Below are 15152 nucleotides of genomic sequence, written 5' to 3' on the forward strand. Positions count from 1 at the left end.
TTTTAAGAAAGATTTTATTAATTTTGAGCTTTAAAATTTTCCCCCATTCTTGTTTCTCCTCCCCTCAATCCACACAGAAAGATGTCTGTTAATCTTTACATCCAATTGATTTTTAAACTCCTCTCTGGTCTTTTCTAAGAAGTCTTTCTGGGCTGAAGACCAATTCATAATCTCCTCAGAAGTTCTAGCTGTCTCTGAGTTAGAGTCTTTGACTTCAAGGTAGCTTTCAATTTGAATTTCAACCTCTGTTGGTGTTTCTTCATTTTCCTAAGATCTTGTGTTGGGGGAGGGGCTGGTTTACAGAACTTTGGTTTTGAAAACCCTAGAGGTTTGGATCATTGTGCTTAGTAACTCCAAGTGGGCCTGCCAGTAGGGGGTGACGTTCAATTCTTAACAATTTTCATACAAATGAGTGAATAACAAATAAGTGAATATGCAGAGAAATCATTCATTCTGTTCAGTGTCAATAGTATATACCTAGGAGGTTTATATGTAGAAACTGAATATGTTGTCATTCAGATTTAAGACATTCACACAATCATTTCCAAATAAAGACATTTTGTTTAAAAATAATAGAAAAATAAGAATGTGAAAAAAATATGCTATAACCTGAACTCAGAGTTCATCAGTTATCTCTCTTAAGATGAATAGAATTCTTAATCATGAGTCCTTTGAAACTCATTCAGAAAGCCATAATCACAGACTGTGTTATGTTGTGAATTGCATTGAGAAATAATGACCCAGAACATAATAAACATCATTTGTTTAATTTTTAAAGATTCTTTACTACCAGTTAACTAACTGTAGACTGCATATGTATGTGTGTATGTGAGCATATTTGTTTGTGTGTGGGTGTTGTAGTGAATCATGAACCTCCTAAGTCTATATGTCTATACTTTCTTCTCTATACAGTTTGCATTCTTTAAGAATTGTGTGCTACTTGAGGGCAGTAAATTTTTTTAAAATTTTTATTAAAGATATTATTTGAGTTTTACAGTTTTCCCCCAGTCTTGCTTCCCTCCCACCACCCCCACCCCACAGGTAGCACTCTGTCAGTCTTTACTTTGTTTCCATGTTGTACCTCGATGCAAATTGGGTGTGATGAGAGAGAAATCATATCCTTAAAGAGAACAGAATTCTCAGAGGTAACCAGATCAAACCATAAGACATCTGGGTTTTTTTTCCGAATTAAAGGGAATAGTCCTTGTACTTTGTTCAAACTCCACAGCTCCTTATCTGGATACAGATGGTACTCTGCTTTGCAGACAGCCAAAAATTGTTCCCAATTGTTGACCTGATGGAATGAGCAAGTCCTTCAAGGTTGAACGTCACTCCCATGTTGCTGTTAGGGTGTACAGTGTTTTCTGGTTCTGCTCATCTCACTCAGCATCAGTTCATGCAAATCCCTCCAGATTTCCCTGAAATCCCGTCCCTCCTGGTTTCTAATAGAACAGTAGTGTTCCATGACATACATATACCACAGTTTGCTAAACCATTCCCCAGTTGGACATTTACTGGATTTCCAATTCTTTGCCACCACAAACAGGGCTGCTATAAATATTTTTGTACAAGTAATGTTTTTACCCATTTTCCTCATCTCTTCAGGGTATAGACCCAGTAGTGGTATTGCTGGGTCAAAGGGTATGCACATTTTTGTCGCCCTTTGGGCATAGTTCCAAATAGCTCTCCAGAAGGGTTGGATGAGTTCACAGCTCCACCAACAGTGTAACAGTGTCCCAGATTTCCCACATCCCTTCCAACAATGATCATTATCCTTCCTGGTCATACTGGCTAATCTTAGAGGTGTGAGGTGGTACCTCAGAGAAGCTTTAATTTGCATTTCTCTAATAATTAATGATTTAGAGCATTTTTTCATATGGCTATGGATTGCTTTGATCTCCTCATCGGTAAATTGCCTTTGCATATCCTTTGACCATTTGTCAATTGGGGAATGGCTTTATGTTTTAAAAATATGACTCAGTTCTCTGTATATTTTAGAAATGAGTCCTTTGTCAGAATCATTAGTTGTAAAGATTGTTTCCCAATTTACTACTTTTCTTTTGATTTTGATTACATTGGTTTTATCTGTGCAAAAACTTTTTAATTTAATGTAATCAAAATCATCTAATTGGTTTTTAGTGATGTTCTCCAACTCTTCCTTAGTCATAAACTGTTCCCCTTTCCATAGATCTGACAGGTAGACTAGTCCTTCATCTTCTAATTTGCTTATAGTATTGTTTTTTATGTCTATGTCCTGTAACCATTTGGATCTTATTTTGGTAAAGGGTGTGAGGTGTTGGTCTAATCTAAGTTTCTTCCATACTAACTTCCAATTATCCCAGCAGTTTTTATCAAAGAGGGAGCTTTTATCCTGGTGGCCTGACTCTTTGGGTTTATCAAACAGCAGATTACTATAATCCTCTCCTGCTTTTACACTTAGTCTATTCCACTGGTCCCCCAGTCTATTTCTTAGCCAATACCAAACAGTTTTGATGACTGATGCTTTATAATATAATTTTAGATCTGGTAGTGCTAAGCCACCTTTGTTTGCATTTTTTTTCATTAAGCTCCTGGCAATTCTTGACTTTTTATTTCTCCATATGAATTCACTTACAATTTTTTCTAGCTCATTAAAGTAATTTTCTGGAATTTTGATTGGTAGGGCACTAAACAGATAGTTTAGTTTTGTTTTGGTAGAATTGTCATTTTTATTATATAAGATCTACCTATCCATGAGCAGTTGATATTTGTCCAGTTATTTAAATCTGATTTAATTTGTGTGAGAAGTGTTTTATAATTGTTTTCAAAAAGATTCTGAGTCTGTCTTGGCAAATAGACTCCCGCATGTTTTACACTGTCTGAGGTTACTTTGAATGGAATTTCTCTTTCTAGATCTTCCTGCTGTTTCTTGCTAGTCATATATAGGAAAGTTGAGGATTTATGGGGGTTTATTTTATAACCTGCAACTATGCTAAAATTTCTAATTGTTTCCAGTAGTTTTTTTAAATGATTTCTTGGGATTCTCTAGGTAGACCATCATGTCATCTGTGAAGAGTGAGAGTTTTGTCTCTTCCTTCCCAATTCTAATTCCTTCAATTTCTTTTTCTTCTCTGATTGCTGATGCTAACATTTCTAATACAATATTGAATAGTAGTGGTGATAATGGGCACCCTTGTTTAACCCCTGATCTTATTGGGAATGCCTCTAGCCTCTCCCCATTGAGTATAATGCTTGTTGATGGTTTCAGATAGATACTGCTCATTATTTTAAGGAACAGTCCATTTATTCCTACACTCTCTAGTGTTTTTAACAGGAATGGATGCTGTATTTTGTCAAAAGCTTTTTCAGCATCTATTGATATGATCATATGGTTTCTGATAGGTTTGTTATTGATATAATTGAGTATACTAACAGTTTTCCTAACATTGAACCATCCCTGCATTCCTGGAATAAATCCTACTTGATCATAATGTATTATCCTAGTGATGACTTGTTGTAGTCATTTTGTTAAGATTTTATTTAGGATTTTTGCATCTATATTCATGAGGGAAATAGGTCTATAATTTTCTTTCTCTGTTTTAACTCTTCCTGGTTTAGGTAGCAGTACCATATTGGTTTCATAGAAAGAGTTATGCAGAGTTCCATCTTTCCCTATTTTCCCAAAGAGTTTATATAGGATTGGAACCAATTGTTCCTTTAATGTTTGGTAGAATTCACTTGTGAATCCATCAGTCCCTGGAGATTTTTTTTAGGGAGTTCAATAATGGCTTGTTGAATTTCTTTTTCTGAGATAAGGTTGTTCAGGTATTTAATCTCTTCTTCATTTAACCTGGGCAACTTATATTTTTGCAAATATTCATCCATTTCACTTAGATTATCAAATTAATTGGCATAAAGTTGGGCAAAATAATTTCAAATTATTACTTTAATTTCCTCCTCATTGGTGGTGAGTTCACCTTTTCCATTCATAATACTAGCAATTTGGTTTTCTTCTTTCTTTTTTTTTTATCAAATTGACCACAGGTTTATCAATTTTATTTTTTTTCATAATATCAACTTTTGGTTTTATTTATTAATTCAATAGTTTTTTGCTTTAAATTTTATTAATTTCTCCTTTGATTTTTAAAATTTCTAATTTGGTATTTGATTGGGGATTTTTGATTTGTTCTTTCTCTAATTTTTTTAGTTGCATGTTTAGTTCATTGATTTCCTCTTTCTCCAATTTATTCATATAAGCATTCAGAGCTATAATATATCCCCTGAGAGTTGCTTTGAATGAATCCCATAGGTTTTGGTATGTTGTTTCATTATTATCATTATCTAGGATAAAATGGTTAATTCTTCCTATAATTTGTTTTTTGGTTCACTCATTTTTTTAAGATGAGGTTATTCAGTTTCAGGTTATTCAATTTGCTCTGGGTCTATATCTCCTTGGCCCAGTATTGAATATGACTTTTATTGCCTTGTGATCTGAGAAAGATGTATTCACTATTTCTGCCTTTATGCATTATATCATTAGGTTTTTATGTCCTAGTACATGGTCAATTTTTGTATAGGTTCCATGTACTGCAGAGAAAAAGGTATATTCTTTCCTATCCCCATTCAGTTTCCTCCTTAAGTCTACCATATCTAATTTTTCTAACAATCTATTTACCTCCCCAATTTCTTTCTTGTTTGTTTTATGATTTGATTTATGTAGATCTAATAGCAGGAGGTTGAGGTCTCCTAGTAGTAGAGTTTTGCTGTCTATGTCTTCCTGTAATTCTTTCAGCTTCTCCTCTAAGAATTTGGGTGCTGTCCCACTGGGTGCATATACATTCAGTATTGAAATGTTTTTATTGTCTATGGTACCTTTTAGGAGGATAAAGTTTCCTTCTTTATCTCTTTTAATGTTACCTATTTTTGCTGCTACTTTGTCTGAGATAAGGATTGCTACCCCTGCTTTTTTTTTACTTCAGCTGAAGCAAAATATATTTTGCTCCAACCTTTTACCTTTACTCTATATGTATCTCTCTGCTTCAAATGAGTTTCTTCTAAGCAGCATATTGTAGGATTCTGGTTTTTAATCCACTCTGCCATTTGCTTACATTTTAAGGGAGAGTTCATCCCATTCACATTTAAGGTTATGATTACTAATTCTTTATTGCCCTCCGTGCTATCTTCCCTCTGTTTGTATTTTCCCCCTTTCCCCCCCTTTTATCCATATTCCCCAGTATTTTGTTTTTGAATACCACCCCTTTCAGTGTGTTTGCCCTCCTATATCACTCCCTCCCCTTTTTTCCCCTTTCCCTGTTCCCTTCCCTTCCTGTTGTTATTTCCCCTTATTTCCTCCACTCCCCTTCCCTTTCTCTGCCCCCCTCCCCTGTCCCCCTTTTACTTCTTGAAAGGTTAGATGTTTTATAAGTTAACTGAGTATGTGTAGGTTGACTTTAAGCCAAGTCTGATGAGAAGAAGATTCAGGTGTTTCTCCTCTACTCCCTTCTTCTCCTCTATTACCATAGGTTTTTTGTACCTCTTAGTGTAGTGAGATTTGTTCTATTCAATCCCCTCCCTCCTCCCGTCTCTTTCCTGCCCCCCTTTTTAGGGAGGTAGTGTATTTTTTTTAGATCATTCTATCTAAGTCATAGAAAATTCTGAGTGTCTGACCCTTCTAGTTCAGTATATTCTGTTGAATAGAGTCCAAATTGCTGAGAGTTATTAGAGTCTTTCTCCCCAGTGGAGTTAAAGCCAGTTACATCCCATTAGATATCAGTCTCATGGATAGGTCATGGATGTCCAGCATTTCTGGCTAGGTATATTCTCTCTGTTAGAGTTACATTTCTCAGGATTCTCAGGATTTATGAGAGTCTCTACCCACCCCCCCCCCCCCAATGCTGGGATATAGCCAGTTTCAACTTGCTGGATTGCATTTTTTTCCTTTCACCGCCACCCCCCCCCTTTTTTTACCTTTTCATGTGTCTCTTGAACCTCCTGTTTGATATCCAAAATTTCTGTTTAGCTCTGGTCTTTTCATCAGAAAGTTTTGGAATTCTTCCATTTTGTTAAATTTCCATCTTTTTTCCAGGAAGAGAAGGCTCACCTTTGCAGGAAAGTAGATTTTTGGCTGCATTCCAAGCTCCCGTGCTCTTCGAAATATCTCATTCCAGGCCCTTCAGTCCCTTAAAGTTGATGCAGCCAGGTCCTGCGTGATCCTTACTGTGGCTCCTTGATATTTAAATTGCTTCTTTCTGGCTGCTTGCAGGATTTTCTCTTTTATCTGACAGTTCTGGAGTTTGGCCACAACATTCCTTGGTGTTTTCCTTTTAGGATCTTTTTCTGGTGGGGATAGATGTACTCTTTCAATAACTACTTTGCCCTCCAATTCCATGATGTCAGGGCAGTTTTCCATCACTAGATCCTGTTATATTAAGTCCAGGGTTTTTTTCTCTTCAATGTTTTCAGGAAGTCCTATAATTTTCAGGTTTCCCCTCCTTGATCTATTCTCGAGGTCAGTGGTTTTGTTGATGAGGTATTTCACATTTGCTTCTATTTTTTTCTATTTTTTTATTTTGTTTAACTGACTCTTGCTGTCTCGTGGAGTCATTAGTTTCTGTAGACTCCATTATTTTTTGGGGGGAGGAGTTTTCTTCATTAACCTTTTCCAATTGGTCGATTCTACTTTTGAAAGAGCTTTCCATTTGACCAATTGAGGTTTTGAGAGAATTAATTTCTTTTTGCATTTGCTCATTTGAGGATCTGAGGGAATTATTCTCATTTTGCAAGGTATTAATTGTCTTCCCCAAATTTTCCAGTTGATTTTTAAACTCCTTCCTTATTTCTTCAAGGAAGTCATTTTGTGCTGGAGACCAGATTGTATTCTCCTCAGAGGTTCCAGGTCTCTCTGGGTTGGGGTCTTTCCCTTCCAGGAATTTTTCTATGCATCCACCTTTCAGCTGACCCTTCTTCATTATGTTAAGACCTTGAGTTGGGTGGGGCTGGTTCACCTGGGCTTGGTATCTCTAAAGGCTTTACTGAGTGCAGTTTCTCTGGCTGGCCAGTAGGAGGAGCTGGTTGCCCTCTCTGGGGTGTCTGTGACCTTGGTTGCAAGGCCTTCTCCCTTTGCTTGAGGGAGGGAATTGGAGCTATTGGATTCTTTTGCCTTCAATCAATGGTGTGCTTTACCCTGGCCTGAGGTGATTCCTCAGCTGGGCTGGTTCTTTTGCTCACACACCTGGGCCTGAGCCAGAAATAATTTGCATTTGTTTGGGAGGAGGCCTCAGTGCAATGGAGGCATGTGCTCAGAGTTTCTCAGACCTGAGGAGCCCAGGGATGGTATCTGCAGCTCTCCTGCACCAGACCTCTCCCTGCAGCCCCTTCCCCAAGCTCCAGGGGGACAGCCCCAACACCAGCGCCTCTGCTTCCCCGCGGGCCCAAGCCCCCTTCGTCCAGCCACACTGTTGATCCAGCAGGTCCGGCTCTTGGGCCCTCAGACTCCTGGTTCTGATTCAGCTGTTGGTCTGGCTGATCTTCCCTGGGAGCTCAGACTCACCTGCTGGTATTCAGCCAAGGCTGCTGCGGGAGACAAATCCTGAGGTAGAATTTCCTCTCCTGGCTTTTCTTTCTGGGTTTCCTGGTTTGGATTTCTTTTAAGAGGTTTGTTTCATGTGACAGATGGGGAAGAGATCAGGAGACTGTAGAACTGTGCCTGTCTTCTCTCCGCCATCTTTGCCCCCTACCAGTAAATATTTTTTAATGCTTCTATCAATCACATTGCAATGAACATGATAGATCTTTTCCCCATAAACAAGTATGATAAATATTGCAGACCATATGATAGCTGCATTGTAACATGATATTTTAGTATGTAATTAGTACTGTTCATGATTAATGACATGTACCATTTTAGGATGTTCACTAATGATCTGGCTTAGTACTGACTGGAAAGAGGCAATAGTCTTACCATTTTCAATGTTTCTAAGTTTCTGGGAAGAGATGAATGTTTCCAAATTCTTGATTCTTCACATAATCATTTCTTTGCCAGTCACTCTTCTAGGATTCTTGATTCTAGAGTTTTTTTAGGAATAGAAGGAAAAAAAAAATATTGCTTATTTTGCATCAGAGTTTGTTAATTTTCTAAATTAAAAATATTGCTGATACTATTACTGATACTCAAGTGCTCATCTTCCTTTCTGCCACCTGCTACTCAATGGTAGTGCCATTAAAGAGTTTTAATTATATATTTAGTGATGCAACTGTCCTTAGATGTCTTACATTAGTCACCCCATTCTCTTTTTTCTGATTTGGGACCAGAGAAACACTGCTTCACAGTAAGCTGTGCAAGGAAATGAAAATAGCTCTTACCATCCAGAATAACTGACTGTTTATAAAAATTAAATAAATTATTTATTTTCATCTATTTGTACATGCATATTTCTAAGTTATAAAATTTCCCTCCACCCTCCCTTCCCACACCATCCCTTAGGCAGGGAAAAGTCAGGTTAGCATTTTACCTATATGCTTTGTTAAACATATTTAGAAATTAGGAATGTTTGGCATGAGGATTAAGAATTAAGGCAAAGATATATAAGAAATATTATAAATGAAAAAGGTAAACTCACCACCAATGAGGAGGAAATTAAAGTAATAATTTGAAAATATTTTGCCCAATTCTATGCCAATAAATTTGATAATCTAAGTGAAATGGATGAACATTTACAAAAATATAAATTGCCCAGGTTAAATGAAGAAGAGATTAAAAACCTAAACAACCCTATCTCAGAAAAAGAAATTCAACAAGCCATTATTGAACTCCCTAAAGAAAATCTCCAGGGCCAGATGGATTCACAAGTGAATTCTACCAAACATTTAAGGAACAATTGGTTCCAATCCTATATAAACTCTTTGGAAAAATAGGGAAAAATGGAACTCTGCCTAATTCTTTCTATGAGACCAACATGGTACTGTTACTTAAACCAGGAAGAGTTAAAACTGAGAAAGAAAATTATAGACCTATTTCCCTCATGAATATAGATGCAAAAATCCTAAATAAAATCTTAGCAAAACGACTACAACAACTCATCACAAGGATAATACATTATGATCAAGTAGGATTTATTCCAGGAATGCAGGGATGGTTCAGTGTTAGGAAAACTGTTAGTATACTCAATTATATCAACAACAAACCTATCAGAAATCATATGATCATATCAATAGATGCTGAAAAAGCTTTTGACAAAATACAGCATCCATTCCTATTAAAACACTAGAGAGTATAGGAATAAAGTGACTGTTCCTTAAAATAATTAGCAGTATCTATCTGAAACCATCAACAAGCATTATATTCAATTGGGAGAGGCTAGAGGCATTCCCAATAAGATCAGAGGTGAAACAAGGGTGCCCTTTATCACCACTACTATGGGATATTGTATTAGAAATGTTAGCATCAGCAATTAGAGAAGAAAAAGAAATTGAAGGAATTAGAATTGGGAAGGAAGAGACAAAAACTCTCACTCTTCACAGATGACATGATGGTCTACCTAGAGGATCCCAGGACATCATCTAAAAACTACTGGAAACAATTAGCAATTTTAGCAAAGTTGCAGGTTATAAAATAAACCCTCATAAATTGTCAACTTTTCTATATATGTCTAGCAAGAAACAGCAGGAAGAGCTAGAAAGAGAAATCCCATTCAAAGTAACCTCAGACAGTGTAAAATATTTGGCAGTCTATTTGCCAAGACAGACTCAGAATCTTTTTGAAAACAATTATAAAACAATTCTCACACAAATTAAATCAGATTTAAATAACTGGGCAAATATCAACTGCTCATGGATAGGTAGAGCTAATATAATAAAAATGACAATTAGACTAAAACTAAACTATCTGTTTAGTGCCCTACCAATCAAAATTCCAAAAAATTACTTTAATGAGTTAGAAAAAATTCTAAGTAAATTCATATGGAGAAATAAAAAAGTGAAGAATTGCCAGGACTTTAATGAAAAAAAATGTAAACGAAGGTGGCTTAGCACTACCCCATCTAAAATTATATTATAAAGCATCAGTCATCAAAACTGTTTGGTATTGGCTAAGAAATAGACTGGTGAACCAGTGGAATAGACTAGGTGTAAAACCAGGAGAGGATTATAGTAATCTGCTGTTTGATAAAACCACAGAGTCTGGCCATTGGGATAAAAACTCCCTCTTTGATAAAAACTGCTGGGATAATTTGAAGTTAGTATGGAAGAAACTTAGATGAGACCAACACCTCACACCCTTTACCAAGATAAGATCCAAATGGTTACAGAACATAGACATAAAAAAAAATACTATAAGCAAATTAGAAGATCAAGGACTAGTCTACCTGTCAGATCTATGGAAAGGGGAACAGTTTATGACTAGGGAAGAGTTGGAGAACATCACTAAAAACCAATTAAATGATTTCAATTACCTTAAATTAAAAAGCTTTTGCACAGATAAAACCAATGTAATCAAGATCAAAAGAAAAGTAATAAATTGGGAAACAATCTTTACAACTAATGATTCTGACAAAGGACTCATTTCTAAAATATATAGAGAACTGAGTCATATTTTTAAAACAAAAAGCCATTCCCCATTTGACAAATGGTCAAAAGATATGCAAAGGCAATTTACAGATGAGGAGATCAAGGTAATCCATAGCCATATGAAAAAATGCTCTAAATCATTAATTATTAGAGAAATGCAAATTAAAGCTTCTCTGAGGTACCACCTCACACCTCTCAGATTGGCCAGTATGACTACGAAGGATAATGATCATTGTTGGAAGGGATGTGGGAAATCTGGGACAATGTTACACTGTTGGTGGAGCTGTGAACTCATCCAACCCTTCTGGAGTGCTATTTGGAACTATGCCCAAAGGGCGACAAAAATGTGCATATCCTTTGACCCAGGAATACCACTACTGGGTCTATACCCTGAAGAGATGAGGAAAAAGGGTTAAAACATAACTTGTACAAAAATATTTATAGCAGCCCTGTTTGTGGTGGCAAAGAATTGGAAATCCAGTAAATATCCTTCAATTGGGGAATGGCTTAGCAAACTGTGGTATATGTATGTCATGGAACACTACTGTTCTATTAGAAACCAGGAGGGACGGGATTTCAAGGAAACCTGGAGGGATTTGCATGAACTGATGCTGAGTGAGATGAGCAGAACCAGAAAAACACTGTACACCCTAACAGCAACATGGGAGTGAAGTTCAACCTTGAAGGACTTGCTCATCCCATCAGTGCAACAATTGGGAACAATTTTTGGCTGTCTGCAAAGGAGAGTACCATCTGTATTCAGATAAGTAGCTGTGGAGTTTGAACAAAGTACAAGGACTTTTCCCTTTAATTTGGAAAAAAAACTGATATCTTATTGGCAGATTTTGTTACCCCTGAGAATTCTATTCTCTTTAAGGATATGATTTCTCTCTCATCACACCCAAATTGGAGCAAGGTAAAACATGGAAACAAAATAAAGACTGATGGAGTGCTATCTGTGGGGTGGGGGTGGGGGAGGGAAGCAAGATTGGGGGAAAATTGTAAAACTCAAATAATCTTTAATAAAAAAAATAAATAAAAAGAAAAGCTATTGCCCCTAAAAAAAAAGATACATAAGAAATAGATTTTATAAAGTGTTCATCAGATTCAGAAGGGTTGTTTTTTTCCTGTGTGTTTTGTTTTAATTTTCTTTTCTTCCACCTCTTGGGGATAACAGAGTTCATAATCCATCAAATACAATTGTCCTACCTCTCTGGACTGTCAAGGGGATTTGCTTCCATCAAGGTTATTCAACTCATAATGTTGTCAATGTGTACATGGTTCTCTTGGCTCTACTCCTTTTGTTCAGCATCGGATCCAGTAAATCATTCTATTCTTCTCTATAGTTCAACCATATTTGATTTTTTATAGAACACTAATATTCCATAGTATTCATATACCATAACTTGTTTAGCCTTTTCATAATTTCTGGACATACCCTCAATTTCCAATTCTTTGCCACTACAAAAAGAGATGCTATAAATATTTTGGAACTGTTTCAATTTTTTTATGATTTCTTCTGGATACAGATCTAGAATTGTAATTTCTAGGTCAAAGGGAATGAGCAGTTTTATTGTTCTTTGGACATAGTTTCATATTCCTCTCCAGAAAGGTTGGATCCATTTACAACGCTACCAGCAGTACATCAATGTCCCAATCCTCTCACAACTTCTCTGGTATTGATTATCTTCCTTTTTTTTCTCATCTTGGCTTATTTAATAGGTGTCAGATGGTAACTCATTGTTTTAATTTGCATTTCTCTAATCAATAGTGATTTAGAGGATTTTTTATGTGATTATATATAGGATGCTGTATTTTATCAAAGGCTTTTTCAGCATCTTTTGAGATAATCATATGATTTCTGTTGGTTTTACTATTTATATGTTTAATTATTTTGAGTATTTTCCTAATGTTGAATCATCCCTGTCTGCCTTGTATAAATCCAAACTGATCATGGTGTGTTACCTAGGTAATAACTTGCTGTATACTCATTGCTAAAATTTTATATAAGAATTTTAAATCAATATTCATTAGCAAGATTGGTCTATGATTTTCTTGTCTGTTTTGGTTCTTCCTGGTTTAGGTCTCAGCACTAAGTTGGTGTCATAAAAGGTTTTTGATAGAACACCTTTCCTCTCTTTTTTTAAAAATAGTTTATGTAGAATAGGAATTAAATGTTCTTTAAAAGTTTGATAGAATTTACACGTAAATCCATCTGGACCTGGAGACTTTTCCTAAGGGAGTGTATTGATAGTTTCATCAATTTCTTTTTTTTGAAATGGGGTTAAATAATTTATTTCCTCTTCTGTTAATTTGGAGAGTTTGGATTTTTGTAAATATTCATCCATTTCACTCAAACTGTCCAATTTGTTGGCATACAATTAGCAAAGTAGCTCTGAATTATCTTTTTTCTTTCCTCCTCATTGATGATTAATTCAACCTTTGCATTTTTGATACTGGTAATTTGGTTATTGTCTTTCTTTATTTTTTAATCAAATCAACCAAAGTTGTGTCCATTTTATTGCTTTTAAAATAAAATTTTAATAAAATTAACTTTAGTTTAATTTATTAGGTCAATTTACATTTTATAATCTCTCCCTTGATTTTCAGAATTTCTAATTTGGTATTTAATTGGGAATGTGTAATTTGTTCTTTATCTAGCTTTTTTAGTTGCATGCCAAATTCATCGATCTCCTCTTTCTCTATTTTCTTTATAAAGGCGTTTTGAGATATAAAGTTTCCCTTCAAAAGTGCCTTGACTGCATCTCATAAATTTTGATTTAATGTCTCATTATTATTGATTATTTCACTTATTTAATTTCAAATTAATTCTTGGTTTATCTTTCCCTGACAATTTAATAAATGTAATTTTATTGCATCTTGGTCTGAGAAGTGTGTATTTATTATTCCTGCCTTTTTGCATTTGACTTTAAGGTTTTTGTTCCCTAGTATATGGACAATTTAGGTGAAGGTGACATATGCTGCCAAGAAAAAAGCATATCCTTATCTATACCCAATAACTTTTCTAAAGAGATCTATTGTATCTAAGTTTTCTAAGATTTCATTTATTTTCTTAATGTCTTTCTTGCTTATTTTGTTGTTGGATTTAACTAGTGCTGAGAGAGGGTTATTGATGTTTATTATCATTTATTATTATTATAAAACTTTGTTAAAGTTTTGCTATATATTTATCCTTGTAAGTCACTCAGCTTTTTCTCTAGGAATCTGGATACTCTACCATTAGGTGCAAGTATGTTTAGTAATGATATAACTATTTAAAAAGATATAGTTTACTTCCTTACCCATTTTAATGAGATTATTTTTTGCTTTCACTTTGTCTGATATTAGGATCACTACCCAAGATTTTTTTTTCCTTCCACTGAGGCATGATATATTTTGCTCCAACCTTATATATTTACCCATGTATCTCTCTGCTTCAAATTTGTTTCTTGTAAACAACATATTTTAGGATTCTGATTTTTAATATATTCTACTCTATGCTTTTATTTAAGACAGTTCTTGCCATTTAGATTTGCAGTTAAGATTACCAATTCTATATTTCCCTCAATGCTATCTTTCTCCTTTTATATTTATCTCTTTCCTTTTCTCTTATTCCATCTCACCAAAATTTTACTGCCTTTCCCCTTTGACTTTTCTTTTTAAAATTTAACTTTCAGTTTATTTTCACTTATGTCTTCCCTTGCCTTTTATTAGTCCCTTCTTCCCTTATCTTTCCCTTTCCTAGTCCCCCCCCCCTTCCCTGTAGGTTGTTAGATTTTTAAACCCCAGTGGGAATGTACTTTATTCCCTCACTGGGATAAATCCCTTGAATAGAATTTACTCAGCGTTCACATTCTCCCTTCTTTCCCTTTAAAATTACAAATCCTTGTGCTTCTTCCCTTGTTGTTATTTATCACTCTAATATTATTCATGAGGTATCATCAATAATAGTTTATTTGATTACTTCAAAAGCTCCTATTGTTATCAAGATATCATCACAGAGCATTTACCTGATGACTTGATAAGCAGCATTCACTCAGTTGATTAAAATTATAATTATAATCCTTTTTACCTTACCTATTTGTCAAGTATCTTTCAAGTATATGCAAAGCTCCTCACAATCCAAGGTCATATCTTTTCTTGAACTATTTTTGCCCCTCTTCCAAGGTCTATTGTCCTACCCCTCTCCCCAGGGTACTTAACCATGGTTATGTGAAGCACCCAAAGATGTTCTAATTAACTGTAAGAATCTTGAATATCTCTAAATACTGGGAAGCCCTGGAGGTCTCACCTGAGAACTTTACAAGTGATTGTAAATGACAGAGACACTGTCTCAGGTCCTTGCAGTTTATGATGCCCTCATTAGACAAGGTGCTTAGCCCCTTGTGATTAAAGTGAGTCAAAAGTATAATGAGATATTTAAGTTAAAGTTAACACCCCACTTTTTTTTGCAGGAGTTATTGTCTCAAACAGAGTGATGTCATCTTGGACCACTTCATTTGAGAGATAAGACCCATTTATACACTTATCCTTTAGGTTCACTCTTCAATTATATTCTACCCTCTGATTATCCTTAGAGAATTAAAGTCCTAAAGAATTGGAAGTGTTGT

General features: G+C 35.3%; 1 long non-coding RNA gene across 1 annotated transcript in view; it reads left to right on the plus strand.

Annotated features, from left to right (window-relative positions):
- Positions 1-15152, plus strand: part of LOC141494889 (uncharacterized) — a 209626-nt gene that overhangs the window by 123717 nt on the left and 70757 nt on the right. The window lies entirely within an intron of this gene.

This window comes from Macrotis lagotis, chromosome 8 (assembly GCF_037893015.1).
Source record: "Macrotis lagotis isolate mMagLag1 chromosome 8, bilby.v1.9.chrom.fasta, whole genome shotgun sequence".
Taxonomy (NCBI): Eukaryota; Metazoa; Chordata; class Mammalia; order Peramelemorphia; family Peramelidae; genus Macrotis; species Macrotis lagotis.